This window comes from Oncorhynchus mykiss, chromosome 16 (genome assembly GCF_057628025.1).
Source record: "Oncorhynchus mykiss isolate SJ-2025 chromosome 16, ASM5762802v1, whole genome shotgun sequence".
Lineage (NCBI taxonomy): Eukaryota > Metazoa > Chordata > Actinopteri > Salmoniformes > Salmonidae > Oncorhynchus > Oncorhynchus mykiss.
Window position 1 is genome coordinate 79,892,155 of NC_143037.1, and position 16,950 is coordinate 79,909,104.

General features: G+C 45.7%; 1 protein-coding gene across 2 annotated transcripts in view; it reads right to left on the reverse strand.

The window, feature by feature from the left end:
- LOC110514470 (ubiquitin-like modifier-activating enzyme 1) overlaps nucleotides 1-12,301 on the reverse strand; it is a 62,760-nt gene extending 50,459 nt beyond the window's left edge. For both annotated transcript variants that reach the window (XM_090204053.1, XM_090204050.1), the window contains exon 1: nucleotides 12,076-12,301. The gene's annotated coding sequence lies outside the window, so the exon portion shown is untranslated. The remainder of the gene's footprint in view (nucleotides 1-12,075) is intronic.
- Nucleotides 12,302-16,950: the final 4,649 nt, after the last annotated feature.

A 16,950-nucleotide genomic window follows, 5' to 3' on the forward strand; every position in this document is an offset into this window, starting at 1 on the left:
CGCAGAAGGGCAAGGACTCTGGGAATCCTTCTTTGTGTTTTTCAGAGTCAGTAGAAAGGCCTCTTTAGTGTCCTTAGTTTTCATAACTGACCTTAATTGCCTACAGTCTGTAAGCTGTAGTGTCTTAACTTCTTATGGCTGCAGGGGCAGTATTGAGTAGCTTGGATCAAAAGGTGCCCAGAGGTGCCAAGAGTAAACTGCCTGCTCCTCAGTCCCAGATGCTAATATATGCATATTATTATTAGTATTGGATAGAAAACACTCTGAAGTTTCTAAAACAGTTTGAATGATGTCTGTGAGTATAACAGAACTCATATGGCAGGCAAAAACCAGAGAAAAAATCCAACCAGGAAGTGGGAAATCTGAGGTTGGTCGATTTTTAACTCAGCCCCTATCAAAGATAGTGGGATATTGGTCATGTTGCACTTCCTAAGGCTTCCACTAGATGTCAACCGTCTTTAGAAATGTGTTTGAGGCTTCTACTATGAAGGGGGGCTGAATGAGAGGGGAATGGGTCAGAGGCCTGCCAGCAGTCACACGCTGGTCACGTGCATTTCACATGAGAGGTATCTCTCGTTCCTTTGCTTTTCTGAAGACAAAGGAATTCTCCAGTTGGAATATTATTGAAGATTTATGTTAAAAACATCCTAAAGATTGATACATCGTTTGACAAGTTTCTGTAGCGGAACTTTTTGACATTTCGACTAGTGAACGCTCTTCGTGAACTTTGATTTGTTTACCAAACGCGCTATTTGGAAAAGTAGCTATTTGGACATAAAGGATGGACATTATCAAACAAAAACATTTATTGTGGAACTGGGATTCCTGGGAGCGCATTCTGATGAAGATCATCAAAGGTAAGTGAATATTTATATATGTTATTTCTGACTTCTGTTGACTACCCAACATGGCGGATATACTGATAACAAGTTCAAACAGGTGCCATTAATACAGGTAACGAGTGGAGGACAGAGGAGCCTCTTAAAGGTCTGTGAGAGCCAGAAACATTGCTTGTTTGTAGGTGACCAAATACTTATTTTCCACCATAATTTGCAAATAAATTCATTAAAAATCCTACAATGTGATTTTCTGGATTTTTTTTCTCATTTTGTCTGTCATAGTTGAAGTGTACCTATGATGAAAATTACAGGCCTCATCTTTTTAAGTGGGAGAACTTGCACAATTGGTGGCTGACTAAACTTTTTTGCCCCACTGTATGTATTTGTTTGTCTGAGTGCCATCCTCAGATTATTGCATGGTTTGAAATCTGACACAGCGGTTGCATTAAGGAGAAGTCTATCTATATTTCCATATATAACACTTGTATTTTCATCGACATTTATAATGAGTATTTCTGTAAATGGATGTGGCTCTCTGCAATATCACCACATGTTTTTGGAACTACTGAACATAACGCACCAATGTAACCTGAGATGTTTGGATTTAAATATGAACGTTATCAAACAAAACATACATGTATTGTGTAACATGAAGTCCTATGAATATCATCTGATGATCATCAAAGGTTAGTGATTAATTCTCTATCTATTTCAGCTTTTTGTGACTCCTCTCTTTGGCTGGAAAAATGGCTGTGTGTGTTTTTGGGACTTGGCTCTGACCTAACAATCGTTTGTGGTTCCTTGATGAAAACCTGCTCCAGAGTGCTCAGGACCTCAGATTGGGATGAAACTTCACCTTCTAACAGGACAACAATCCTAAGCACACAGCCAAGAGAACGCAGGAGTGGCTTTAGGACAAGTCTCTGAATGTCTGAGTGGCCCAGCCAGAGCCCAGACTTGAACCCGATCGAACATCTCTGGAGAGACCTGAAAATAGCTGTTTAGTGAGACTCTCCATCCAACCGAGAGCTTGAGAGGATCTGCAGAGAAGAATGGGATAAACTCACAAAATACAGGTGAGCCAAGCTTGCAGTGTCATACCCAAGAAGACTAGAGGCTATAATCGCTACCAAAGGTGCTTCAACAAAGTACTGAGTAAATCTGAATACTTCTGTAAATATGATCTGTTTTAAAATGTCTAAACTTGTTTCTGCATTGTCGAATAAGGCTGTAATGTAACAAAATGTGGAAAAAGTCAAGGGGTCTGAATACTTTCCAAATGCTCTGTTTAAAAAAAATATGGCACACTTTGTCTGAGTGGACTAATCCATTGTAAAGGCCTGTCTGAGTGAACTAATCCATTTTTTTTCAATTTTTTAAAATTTTACCTTTATTTAACTAGGCAAGTCAGTTAAGAACAAATTCTTATTTTCAATGACGGCCTAGGAACAGTGGGTTAACTGCCTGTTCAGGGGCAGAATGACAGATTTTTACCTTGTCAGCTAAAGGCCTGTCTGAGTGGACTAATCCATTGTAGAGGCCTGTCTCAGTGGACTAATCCATTGTGGAGGCCTGTCTCAGTGGACTAATCCATTGTGGAGGCCTGTCTCAGTGGACTAATCCATTGTGGAGGCCTGTCTGAGTGGACTAATCCATTGTCTAATCCAACTGAGTGCACGGAATCCCCAGATGCTCTGTAGGCCAATGCAGCAGCAGGCAGGGGTTCTCCATTTCCGTCACATTGGATATCTCAAAAACGACCTCTCCAGAATCCATGTGACGGAAATGGAGAACCCCTGCCTGCTGCTGCATTGGCCTACAGAGCATCTGGGGATTCCGTGCACTCAGTTCTCATTTTAGTCATTTAGCAGACGCTCATCCAGAGCGATTTAAGGGAGCAAATTAGGGTTAAGTGCCTTGCTCAAGGGCACATCGACCGATATTTCACCTAGCCGGCTCGGGGAGTCAAACCAGCAACCTTTCGGCTCCCGACACAACGCTCTTAACCACTAGGCTACCTGACGCACCTTTCTGTAGCTGCCAATTGATTACAGTTGACCAATGTGCAGTATGTCCATTGATTAGTCGACCAATGTGCAGTACGTCCATTGATTACAGTCAACCAATGTGCAGTATGTCCATTGATTACAGTCGACCAATGTGCAGTATGTCCATTGATTAGTCGACCAATGTGCAGTACGTCCATTGATTACAGTCAACCAATGTGCAGTATGTCCATTGATTACAGTCGACCAATGTGCAGTATGTCCATTGATTACAGTCGACCAATGTGCAGTACGTCCATTGATTACAGTCGACCAATGTGCAGTACGTCCATTGATTACAGTCGACCAATGTGCAGTACGTCCATTGATTACAGTTGACCAATGTGCAGTATGTCCATTGATTAGTCGACCAATGTGCAGTATGTCCATTGATTACAGTCGACCAATGTGCAGTACGTCCATTGATTAGTCGACCAATGTGCAGTACGTCCATTGATTACAGTCGACCAATGTGCAGTATGTCCATTGATTACAGTCGACCAATGTGCAGTACGTCCATTGATTACAGTCGACCAATGTGCAGTACGTCCATTGATTACAGTCGACCAATGTGCAGTATGTCCATTGATTACCCCATGACTTTTAACCAAATTTCCATGACCAATAATTCTACGTATAAAACAAGTCAGCGTAATGTGGTATCGACACTGGGAGGCTGTTCTCTGATCCCATGTGGTATCGACACAGGGAGGCTGTTCTCTGATCCCATGTGGGTATCGACACTGGGAGGCTGTTCTCTGATCCCATGTGGTATCGACACTGGGAGGCTGTTCTCTGAACCCATGTGGTATCGACACAGGGAGGCTGTTCTCTGATCCCATGTGGTATCGACACCGGGAGGCTGTTCTCTGATCCCATGTGGGTATTGACACTGGGAGGCTGTTCTCTGATCCCATGTGGGTATTGACACTGGGAGGCTGTTCTCTGATCCCATGTGGGTATTGACACTGGGAGGCTGTTCTCTGATCCCATGTGGTATCGACACCGGGAGGCTGTTCTCTGATCCCATTTGGGTATTGACACTGGGAGGCTGTTCTCTGATCCCATGTGGGTATTGACACTGGGAGGCTGTTCTCTGATCCCATGTGGGTATTGACACTGGGAGGCTGTTCTCTGATCCCATTTGGGTATCGACACTGGGAGGCTGTTCTCTGATCCCATGTGGGTATTGACACTGGGAGGCTGTTCTCTGATCCCATGTGGGTATTGACACTGGGAGGCTGTTCTCTGATCCCATTTGGGTATCGACACTGGGAGGCTGTTCTCTGATCCCATGTGGGTATTGACACTGGGAGGCTGTTCTCTGATCCCATTTGGGTATCGACACTGGGAGGCTGTTCTCTGATCCCATGTGGGTATTGACACTGGGAGGCTGTTCTCTGATCCCATGTGGGTATTGACACTGGGAGGCTGTTCTCTGATCCCATTTGGGTATCGACACTGGGAGGCTGTTCTCTGATCCCATGTGGGTATCGACACCGGGAGGCTGTTCTCTGATCCAATGTGGTGTCGACATCGGGAGGCTGCCCTCTGATCTAGAGGTTGACCGATTAATAGGAATGGCCGATTACTTAGAGCAGATTTCAAGTTATCATAACAATCGGAAATCTGTATTTTTGGACACCGATTTGGGCGTTTATTATTATTTATTTTTTTACACCTTTATTTAACTAGGCAAGTCAGTTAAGAACAAATTATTATTTTCAATGACGGCCTAGGAACAGTGGGTTAACTGCCTTGTTCAGGGGCAGAACCACAGATTTGTACCTTGTCAGCTCAGGGATTCGATCTAGCAACCTTACAGTTAACTAGTCCAACACTCTAACCACCTACCTCTCATTTCACTCCACGGGGAGCCTACATGTTACGCGAATGCAGTAAGAAGCCAAGGTAAGTTGCTAGCTAGCATTAAACTTAACTTATAAAAAACAATCAATCATAATCACTAGTTAACTACACATGGTTGATGATATTACTAGTTTATCTAGCGTGTCCTGCGTTGCATATAATCGTTGCGCTGCGTAACGTTGCTCCAATGTGTACCTAACCATGAACATCAATGCCTTTCTTAAAATCAATACACAGAAGTATATATTTTTAAACCTGCATATTTAGCTAAAAGAAATCCAGGTTAGCAGGCAATATTAACCAGGTGAAATTGTGTCACTTCTCTTGCGTTCATTGCACGCAGAGTCAGGGTATATGCAATAATAATAAATGTTTTGTTTTCGAAATGATAGTTTCTGGATTCGACCATATTAATGACCAAAGGCTCGTATTTCTGTGTGTTATTATGTTATAATTAAGTCTATGATTTTATATTTGATAGAGCAGTCTGACTGAGCGGTGGTAGGCAGCAGCAGGCTCGTAAGCATTCATTCAAACAGCCCTTTCGTGCGTTTTGCCAGCAGCTCTTCACTGTGCTTCAAGCATTGCGCTGTTTATGACTTGAAGCCTAGCAACTCCAGAGATTAGGCTGGTGTAACCGATGTGAAATGGCTAGCTAGTTAGCGGGGTGCGCACTAATAGCGTTTCAAACGTCACTCGCTCTGAGACTTGGAGTAGTTGTTCCCCTTGCTCTGCATGGGTAACGCTGCTTCGAGGGTGGCTGTTGTCGATGTGTTCCTGGTTCGAGCCCAGGTAGGGGCGAGGAGAGGGACGGAAGCTATACTGTTACACTGGCAATACTAAAGTGCCTATAAGAACATCCAATAGTCAAAGGTTAATGGAAAACAAATGGTATAGAGAGAAATAGTCCTATAATTCCTATAATAACTACAACCTAAAACTTCTTACCTGGGAATATTGAAGACTCATGTTAAAAGGAACCACCAGCTTTCATATGTTCTCATGTTCTGAGCAAGGAACTTAAACGTTAGCTTTCTTACATGGCACATATTGCACTTTTACTTTCTTCTCCAACACTTTGTTTTTGCATTATTTAAACCAAATTGAACATGTTTCATTATTTATTTGAGGCTAAATGAATTTTTATTGATGTAGTATATTATATAAAGTTGGTGGACCACCCATTATCTCTCATGGAGGATGGTGGACCACCCATTATCTCTCATGGAGACAGGCTACTTTTTTCCTAAAATTAGTGTTCACGATTCACAAATGATTTTGATTCACATGATTTGATTCAGCACAATTGAACCGAATCCCCACTAATACAATGTGAAGTGAATTGTTTGTTTCGTCAAAAATAGTTTAAATTGAATCATGAATTGTTTAAAACTTAATGAATCAACTTTGTATGGCCTTATTAGCTGGTATCGATGGAGTATTTTTGGGACATGAGGAAAACATCAATGCATGCTAATAATAGCTAGACAGTTAACTGGAAGGTACAAGATGGGTTGTGAATTGGCTACCTAGTTATTAGTCTGTTCTCCGTCATTTTATAGCATTTACATGCTGCTGCATTGAGACAGTCTCTTTATTGAGCAACGGCCCACTCATCTCCCACTCATCTCCCACTCATCTCCCACACATCTCCCACTCATCTCCACACATCTCCCACTCATCTCCACACATCTCCCACACATCTCCCACTCATCTCCCACACATCTCCCACTCATCTCCACACATCTCCCCACTCATCTCCCACACATCTCCCACTCATCTCCCACACATCTCCACACATCTCCCACTCATCTCCCACTCATCTCCCACACATCTCCCACTCATCTCCCCACATCTCCCACTCATCTCCCACACATCTCCCACACATCTCCCACTCATCTCCACACATCTCCCACTCATCTCCACACATCTCCACACATCTCCCACTCATCTCCCACTCATCTCCCACACATCTCCCACTCATCTCCCACACATCTCCCACTCATCTCCACACATCTCCCACTCATCTCCACACATCTCCCACACATCTCCCACTCATCTCCCACTCATCTCCCACACATCTCCCACTCATCTCCACACATCTCCCACACATCTCCCACTCATCTCCCACTCATCTCCCACTCATCTCCCACACATCTCCCACACATCTCCCACTCATCTCCCACACATCTCCCACTCATCTCCCACACATCTCCCACTCATCTCCCCACATCTCCCACTCATCTCCCACACATCTCCCACTCATCTCCCACTCATCTCCCACACATCTCCCACTCATCTCCACACATCTCCCCACTCATCTCCCACACATCTCCCACACATCTCCACACATCTCCCACTCATCTCCCACTCATCTCCCACTCATCTCCCACACATCTCCCACTCATCTCCCACACATCTCCCACACATCTCCACACATCTCCCACTCATCTCCACACATCTCCCCACTCATCTCCCACACATCTCCCACTCATCTCCCACACATCTCCCACTCATCTCCCACACATCTCCACACATCTCCCACTCATCTCCACACATCTCCCACTCATCTCCACACATCTCCCACTCATCTCCCACACATCTCCCACACATCTCCCACTCATCTCCCACTCATCTCCCACACATCTCCCACTCATCTCCACACATCTCCCACTCATCTCCACACATCTCCCACTCATCTCCCACTCATCTCCCACACATCTCCCACTCATCTCCACACATCTCCCCACTCATCTCCCACACATCTCCCACTCATCTCCCACACATCTCCCACACATCTCCCACTCATCTCCCACTCATCTCCCACTCATCTCCCACACATCTCCCACACATCTCCCACTCATCTCCCACTCATCTCCCACTCATCTCCCCACATCTCCCCACTCATCTCCCACACATCTCCCACTCATCTCCCACTCATCTCCCACACATCTCCCACTCATCTCCACACATCTCCCCACTCATCTCCCACACATCTCCCACTCATCTCCCACACATCTCCACACATCTCCCACTCATCTCCCACTCATCTCCCACTCATCTCCCACACATCTCCCACACATCTCCCACACATCTCCCACTCATCTCCCACTCATCTCCCACTCATCTCCCACTCATCTCCCACACATCTCCACACATCTCCCACTCATCTCCACACATCTCCCCACTCATCTCCCACACATCTCCCACACATCTCCCACACATCTCCCACTCATCTCCCACACATCTCCCACTCATCTCCACACATCTCCCACTCATCTCCCACTCATCTCCCACTCATCTCCCACTCATCTCCCACTGCAGGTGATTTTAAAAACACACAGACACGTTGAAGTGTCATCCCGATCCTGGCTGATATGTTGATTTTTAAAAACTTTATTGATCAAATATTTTAAAACTGCATAAATAAATGACATTAAACAGAAATTAAATTAATTTTAATTACTTTTATCATTTTCCAGAACTTTTCCAGGCCTGGGGGAAAAAACGTCAAACTCCATGACTTTTCCAGGGTTTTTAAATGACCCTGCATTTCTGTTGGGTTTTACGTTATAGCAAATAGGCTTAAATAGGTCCATATTACGTCACACCCCGCAAGAAACAATTCTGGCATGACTTCGGCATTCTTTGAAATTCTGATCGGTTTTATGGAATAACTAATACAATAGAAATATTAGGTGTTACTTTGGGACTTTTAATCCAGGACCTGTATAAATGGGCAGTGTCAGAGTCTCCTGTCACCCAAGTTATACTGTTTTCTCTGCTACCGCACAGCAAGCTGTACCGGGGCACCAAGTCTAGGACCAAAAGGCTCCTCAACAGCTTCTACTCCAAAGCCATTAGACTACTGAACAAGTCATAAAAACCGCCACCGGACAATTTACATTGACCCCCCCCCTCCTCTTGTACAATGCTGCTACTCTGTTTGCTTATTATCTATGCATAATCACTTCACCCCCACCTACATGTACAGATTACCTCAACTGGCCTGTACCCCCGCACACTGACTCGGTACCGGTGCCCCTGTATATAGCCTCCACACTGACTCGGTACCGGTGCACCCTGTATATAGCCTCCACACTGACTCTGTACCGGTGCCCCCTGTATATAGCCTCCACACTGACTCGGTACCGGTGCCCCCTGTATATAGCCTCCACACTGACTCTGTACCGGTGCCCCCTGTATATAGCCTCCACATTGACTCTGTACTGGTGCCCCCTGTATATAGCCTCCACACTGACTCTGTACCGGTACCCCTGTATATAGCCTCCACATTGACTCTGTACCAGTACCCCCTGTATATAGCCTCCACACTGACTCTGTACCAGTACCCCTGTATATAGCCTCCACATTGACTCTGTACTGGTGCCCCCTGTATATAGCCTCCACACTGACTCTGTACCGGTACCCTTGTATATAGCCTCCACATTGACTCTGTACCAGTACCCCCTGTATATAGCCTCCACACTGACTCTGTACCAGTACCCCTGTATATAGCCTCCACATTGACTCTGTACCAGTACCCCCTGTATATAGACTCCACATTGACTCTGTACTAGTACCCCCTGTATATAGCCTCCACATTGACTCTGTACCGGTACACCCTGTATATAGCCTCCACATTGACTCTGTACCAGTACCCCCTGTATATAGCCTCCACACTGACTCTGTACCAGTACCCCCTGTATATAGCCTCCACATTGACTCTGTACCGGTACACCCTGTATATAGCCTCCACATTGACTCTGTACCAGTACCCCCTGTATATAGCCTCCACACTGACTCTGTACCAGTACCCCTGTATATAGCCTCCACATTGACTCTGTACCAGTACCCCCTGTATATAGCCTCCACATTGACTCTGTACTAGTACCCCCTGTATATAGCCTCCACATTGACTCTGTACCGGTACACCCTGTATATAGCCTCCACATTGACTCTGTACCAGTACCCCCTGTATATAGCCTCCACACTGACTCTGTACCAGTACCCCTGTATACAGCCTCCACATTGACTCTGTACCAGTACCCCCTGTATATAGCCTCCACATTGACTCTGTACTAGTACCCCCTGTATATAGCCTCCACATTGACTCTGTACTAGTACCCCCTGTATATAGCCTCCACATTGACTCTGTACCGGTACACCCTGTATATAGCCTCCACATTGACTCTGTACCGGTACCCCCTGTATATAGCCTCCACACTGACTCTGTACTAGTACCCCCTGTATATAGCCTCCACATTGACTCTGTACCGGTGCCCCCTGTATATAGCCTCCACATTGACTCTGTACCAGTACCCCCTGTATATAGCCTCCACACTGACTCTGTACCGGTACCCCCTGTATATAGCCTCCACATTGACTCTGTACTGGTACCCCCTGTATATAGCCTCCACATTGACTCTGTACCAGTACCCCCTGTATATAGCCTCCACACTGACTCTGTACCGGTACCCCCTGTATATAGCCTCCACATTGACTCTGTACCGGTACCCCCTGTATATAACCTCCACATTGACTCTGTACTGGTACCCCCTGTATATAGCCTCCACATTGACTCTGTACTGGTGCCCCCTGTATATAGCCTCCACATTGACTCTGTACCATAACACCCTGTATATAGCCTCCACACTGACTCTGTACCGGTGCCCCCTGTATATAGACTCGTTATTGTTATTCTTTGTGTTACTTTTTATTTTGTTCTACTTGATAAATATTTTCTTCTTCTTGAACTGCACTGTTGGTTCAGGGTCAGCATTTCACAATAAAGTCTACACTTGTTGTATTCTGGGCACGTGGCAAATAAAGTTAGATTTGATGCGTATACGAATGCAAATCCATATGTTCAATGTGGTTACATTTAAGCTACCTATCCTTTAAACATCCTGAGAGATCTGGCTCCTTCCATCTGTGGTATGGGTGCAGTGATGTGCTTGCTTGTGAAATGTTAAAGATCACATCACTAGGTCAAAAACAACCTGAGACTGAACTTAGCTGTATAATCCACTTTTTTTCCTACATGCTCCCACAAATAATACAAATTGTAGCATGCTGGAATAGATGGCTCACAAGTGAATGATATGGAACTGCTCTGCCACATATTGGGGTTAGGTGGGGGGTCAGCATTCTTGGGAGAATTGAAGCGAATGAGTGTTGGGGGAGGGGGTGGTTGGCAAATCACAAATTCTCGGGTGCAGAGGAAGAGAGGCCTGGGGGGGGGTGCAGAGGAAGAGAGGCCTGGGGGGGTGCAGAGGAAGAGAGGCCTGGGGGGGTGCAGAGGAAGAGAGGCCTGGGGGGGGGTGCAGAGGAAGAGAGGCCTGGGGGGTGCAGAGGAAGAGAGGCCTGGGGGGGTGCAGAGGAAGAGAGGCCTGGGGGGGTGCAGAGGAAAAGAGGCCTGGGGGGGTGCAGAGGAAGAGAGGCCTGGGGGGTGCAGAGGAAGAGAGTCCTGGGGGGGTGCAGAGGAAAAGAGGCCTGGGGGGGTGCAGAGGAAAAGAGGCCTGGGGGGGTGCAGAGGAAGAGAGGCCTGGGGGGGTGCAGAGGAAGAGAGGCCTGGGGGGGTGCAGAGGAAGAGAGGCCTGGGGGGGTGCAAGGAAGAGAGGCATGGGGAGGGGTGGGGGGTTCGGATCTCTTGTCGTAGCAAGAAAGTGGAAATGGATTCTCTTCTGCATGAGTACAACATATTCTCCGTGCACACGGGACACTTGTTAAAATGTTCCCCCCTCCTTTTTTTTTGTCGTTGCCTTGCGAGTTGGTTTTCAAGCGTTATTAATAACATGGGTAGTTTAGCTAACGCTGCTCCTGGATCCATGATCTTAACAAAAGCCGAGGACGCAGTTCAACTAGCCAAGCATGCTAGGTGGCTAGCTGACTAGTTGGTTAGGTGGCTAGCTGACTAGGTGGCTAGCTGACTAGTTGGTTAGGTGGCTAGTTGGCGAGCTGACTAGGTGGCTAGTTGGTTAGGTGGCTAGCTGACTAGGTGGCTAGTTGGTTAGGTGGCTAGCTGACTAGCTTGACTGAATCCGTTAGCTTATGCAAAACGACGTTACAGTAAAAGAGTTAGAGCTAACTAATTAGCTAACGTTAGGGACGTTATTAACCCAGCTTGTTATACAGATAATAATTCAAATGGGCTGTCCGTTATCTATCAAGTAGAACATGTGTCGATATTTTCTCGATGTTAATTTAGGCTAAAGTTGTTAGCAAGTAGCTAGTTAAAGCAACTTATGGGGGGAGAACTCGACCTTTTCAGTAGCCATCTACAGTAGTTAACATTGGCGATATAAGTATGCAGGACTCACCACATCCGATATTACTCGGGGCCTGGTCCGTAGTATATATATTTATATATATATTTTTTTCAAATACAAGACAAAAAAAAACGCTTAGCTACCCAACTTCAAAACTAATCTTAACGTTATTGTCCGTTATTCATCAGTCGAAGGATGGACTGAATTTTCACACTGCTGGACGGTTACCGGCTGGGTATTCCCAGCACCGCTTGCAGCCAGCACCTATTTCTTCTTCGATTAGGTTTAACGGCGACGGGTATCCAATACATGTTGCATTTACCGCCACCTACTGGACTGGAGTACACTTTGCTTAAAAACAACAAAAACAAAAACATTCTCCACTATTTAAATCTATCTGGTCCTACCTCAGGCCAACAGACTGAAAGGATGGGACACCATCACTGAACACACCCTGTAACTCTTCTCACTTCAAGTCTCGCACACACAAATACCTCTCTGCAGCTGCCACCACAACTTCAATTTTCTGCGACTTACATTGCATCCCTGCAGTACAGTTGATAACCATTGCAATAAATTTAAAAATCTTAAATCTAATCTTACTGAAACATACAGTACCAGTCAAAAGTTTGGACACACCTACCAATCTACATTTTAGAATAATCAAAACAATGAAATAACACATATGGAATCATATAGTAAGCAAAAAAGTATTTCAAAAATCTAAATACATTTTAGATTTTTCAAAGTTTCAACATTTCCTGTCTTTTTCTCCTCACTTTGAAAACATTTACAGTCCTATTGATCTGATTGGTTACTGATCTGATTGGTTACTAATAATATCATTTAAAATCCCTCAAATTGTGTCCCATATGTGTTTAGACACGGCGACCATTTACGATGACCCTTTGCCTTGATGACACCTTTGCACACTCTTGGCATTCTCTCAACCAGCTTCAAGAGGAATGCTTTTCCAACAGTCTTGAAGGAGTTCCCACATATGCTGAGCACTTGTTGGCTGCTTTTCCTTCACTCCTTCACTCAAACCATCCCATCTCAATTGTGTTGAGGTCTGGTGATTGGGCTGCAATCTGAGGTGCAGTATTTTGCCGATTTCTGAGGCTGGTAACTCTAATAAACTGATCCTGTCTCCACTATTATGAATTCTGAGGCTGGTAACTCTAATGAACTTTTAACACAGTTTTGACCACTCTCAGCCTCATCTCTGGTTAAGAAGTTACCCACCTTCTCTGGACACTATGGACAGTCTTTATTATCAACTTGTACCACATCAAAGGATCCCTAATGATTAGTTTGAGCTGTGACAGAGGAGGTGACAGAGGACAACCTTGCCAATCTACTATGCTTGATGAGCACCAACAAAGCAACTGGGCTGGACAACCTTCCTGCAAGATTCATAAAGGATAGTGCTCGTGTCACTGCAAAAATTATAACGCATATTATAAACCTTTCTATTAGCAGTGGTCAATTCCCCAAGGATCCCAAAACAGCCTGGTTTCACTCCACAAGAAGAGCAGTAAAACAAATGTCGGAAACTACAGGCCTGTGTCAAACCTCAGAACCTCATCCAAAGTTGTTGAGAGATGAGTTTGTAATCAACTTGAGGGATACCTTCTGGAGAATAAACTTATTTTTGAACTCCAGTCTGGCTCTGTGAACTCCAGTCTGGCTCTGTGAACTCCAGTCTGGCTCTGTGAACTCCAGTCTGGCTCTATAAACTCCAGTCTGTCTTTAAAACAGCTAATTTCAATTTCTTTATCCACCCTTTTGACCACATTTAGCAGGAAAGTGAGATTTGGAAGTGGGCTTGTTGCCTTTGGAGTCCAAAGTGGACCAACTTAAACTTAATCAGAATGTTTGACATCTTAAATGATCGTGCCCCAGGTTATATGAAAAACCACATTGACATGGTCTATAACCACCACAGTTACAATACCAGATCTAGTGTTATGTCTTGTAATATCCCAAGAGTAAACAGTATTGGGAGGAGCACGTTTCTCTATACAGGCATTTGTCTATGGAATAGCCTCCCCTTGGAGATCAAGCAAAGAATAAGTAGAAACAGATGTAAAAAGGTTTTCATTTGGTTGTCTAGGTCAGAGAAACCACTCCACTGCCCCTTGTGCCCCCCCCCCCCTTGTGCTGGTCGGGTGTATTGATTTGAAGGATCGATATGATGTGCAATGAATAGATTGTTTTAATGAATATGGCTGATTTTTAAGGTTAGGGGGACGTGAATAGTGCAACTTTTTAGGATGTCAATATAAATGAATGTATTTATTTTGTAATTATTTTCTTGTCTTTTAATCATTATATGTGTTATTGTTTTTACCATCGAGGACCACTTTGGAAACAAGCTTTTTAATTAATACTTTCAAGTGATATCCTCTGGGTCCACATTGTACATTTTGTTGTATGTCTGTTACCCAAAATAAACTAAAGGCCAGGTCATCTGATGCATAACTCTGTCACTCTCCTTCTTGGTCAAATAGACCTTACACAGCCTGGAGGCTCAACGTGGCTCAGAACCCCTCTGGACCGATGGCACTGTGTAGGCTAGGTCAAACAACACACTCAGAACCACTCTGGACCGATGGCACTGTGTAGGCTAGGTCAAACAACACACTCAGAACCCCTCTGGACCGATGGCACTGTGTAGGCTAGGTCAAACAACACACTCAGAACCACTCTGGACCGATGGCACTGTGTAGGCTAGGTCAAACAACATGGCTCAGAACCACTCTGGACCGATCACACTGTGTAGGCTAGGTCAAACAACACACTCAGAACCACTCTGGACCGATGGCACTGTGTAGGCTAGGTCAAACAACACACTCAGAACCCCTCTGGACCGATGGCACTGTGTAGGCTAGGTCAAACAACACACTCAGAACCACTCTGGACCGATGGCACTGTGTAGGCTAGGTCAAACAACATGGCTCAGAACCACTCTGGACCGATCACACTGTGTAGGCTAGGTCAAACAACACACTCAGAACCACTCTGGACCGATGGCACTGTGTAGGCTAGGTCAAACAACATGGCTTCTTCTGGCATTGTACAGAAACAGACTATTCTCTATTACTCCAGTCTCGAGAGGATCTTCATAGTGTACCTACGATAGATGTCACATCTTTATAGCAATGATCTATTGTGGATTTCTGGTGACCATTAAAAATGGTGTGCATGTGTGTTAAACACGAATCAGAGAGCCAATGCACCGCGACAAGTTTAGTTCTGAACTTTTTATTCAAAGACAGACAGACAGACCTTATTAAGAATAAGGACAGGTGGCAGGCCAACATCTGAGAGGGTCTCAAGAAGTTTACAGAAAGAAACAAAGATATTATTCACATCAGAAGAAGATGAACAAAGCAGTATACAGTAGAATCAATCAAGTTCAACATGATCAAAACCAGTCAACAAGGGCCTCCCGAGTGGTGTAGTGGTCTAAGGCTAGTAGAGACCCTGGTTCGAGTCCAGGCTCTGTCACAGCCGGCCGTGACCGGGAGGCCCATGGGGCAGGCACACAATTGGCCCAGTGTCGTCCGGGTTAGGGGAAAGGTTTGGCCCAGTGTCGTCCGGGTTAGGGGAGGGTTTGGCCCAGTGTCGTCCGGGTTAGGGGAGGGTTTGGCCCAGTGTCGTCCGGGTTAGGGGAGGGTTTGGCCCAGTGTCGTCCGGGTTAGGGGAGGGTTTGGCCCAGTGTCGTCCGGGTTAGGGGAGGGTTTGGCCGGCAGGGATGTTCTTGTCCCATTGCGCTCTAGTGACTCCTGTGGCGGGCCGGGCACAGTGCACGCTGACACGGTCGCCAGGTGTTATGGTGTTTCCTCCGACACATTGGTGCGGCTGGCTTCCGGGTTAAGTGGGCATTGTGTTGGGTTGAGCAGTGCGTTTGGGTTGTGTTTCAAGGGACGCGCGGCTCTCGACCTTCGCCTCTCCCGAGTCCGTACGGGAGTTGCAGCGATGAGACAAGACTGTAACTACCAATTGGATACCAGGAAATTGGGGAGAAAAAATGGGTAAAAAATACAAAATATAAAAACTGTCAACAGATCAGGGAAAAGGAACATTAAAAACAGTTTGTGTGTCAAAGAGCAGTGTGTTACATACATACATAGTCAGTCAGTGTATATAAACATCAACATCCCTTCTGTTTTTTACTACAGGCTAGGTTTTCTGTACAAGTGGACACACTACAGGACATACCCAACTAGTCGTGATCATATGTTTACACACTCAACAATAGTTAAATAATTTTATTAATTTATCAAATTTAAAAAAAGGACAAATAGACAAAAGAAAGTTGACGGGAAATGGGTTGATTTGAAACAGCCTCGGTCCCAAATTACACCCTATTCAGTGTTTCCCATCTCCAGTCCTCCAGTATCCCCAACAGCCCAACTCCAGTCCTCCAGTACCCCCAACAGCCCAACAGGCTACTGGAGGACTGGAGATGGGCTGTTGGGGGTACTGGAGGACTGGAGATGGGCTGTTGGGGGTACTGGAGGACTGGAGGACTGGAGTTGGGCTGTTGGGGATACTGGAGGACTGGAGTTGGGCTGTTAGGGATACTGGAGGACTGGAGTTGGGCTGTTAGGGATACTGGAGGACTGGAGTTGGGCTGTTGGGGGTACTGGAGGACTGGAGTTGGGCTGTTGGGGGGACTGGAGGACTGGAGATGTGCTGTTGGGGGGACTGGAGGACGAGATGTGCGGTTGGGGGGATTGGAGGACTGGAGATGGGCTGTTGGGGGTAATGGAGGACTGGAGTTGGGCTGTTGGGGGGACTGGAGCTGGAGTTGGGCTGTTGGGGGGACTGGAGGACTGGAGATGTGCGGTTGGGGGGACTGGAGGACTGGAGTTGGGAAACACTGCCCTACATAGTGCACTACTTGGGGTCTGGTCA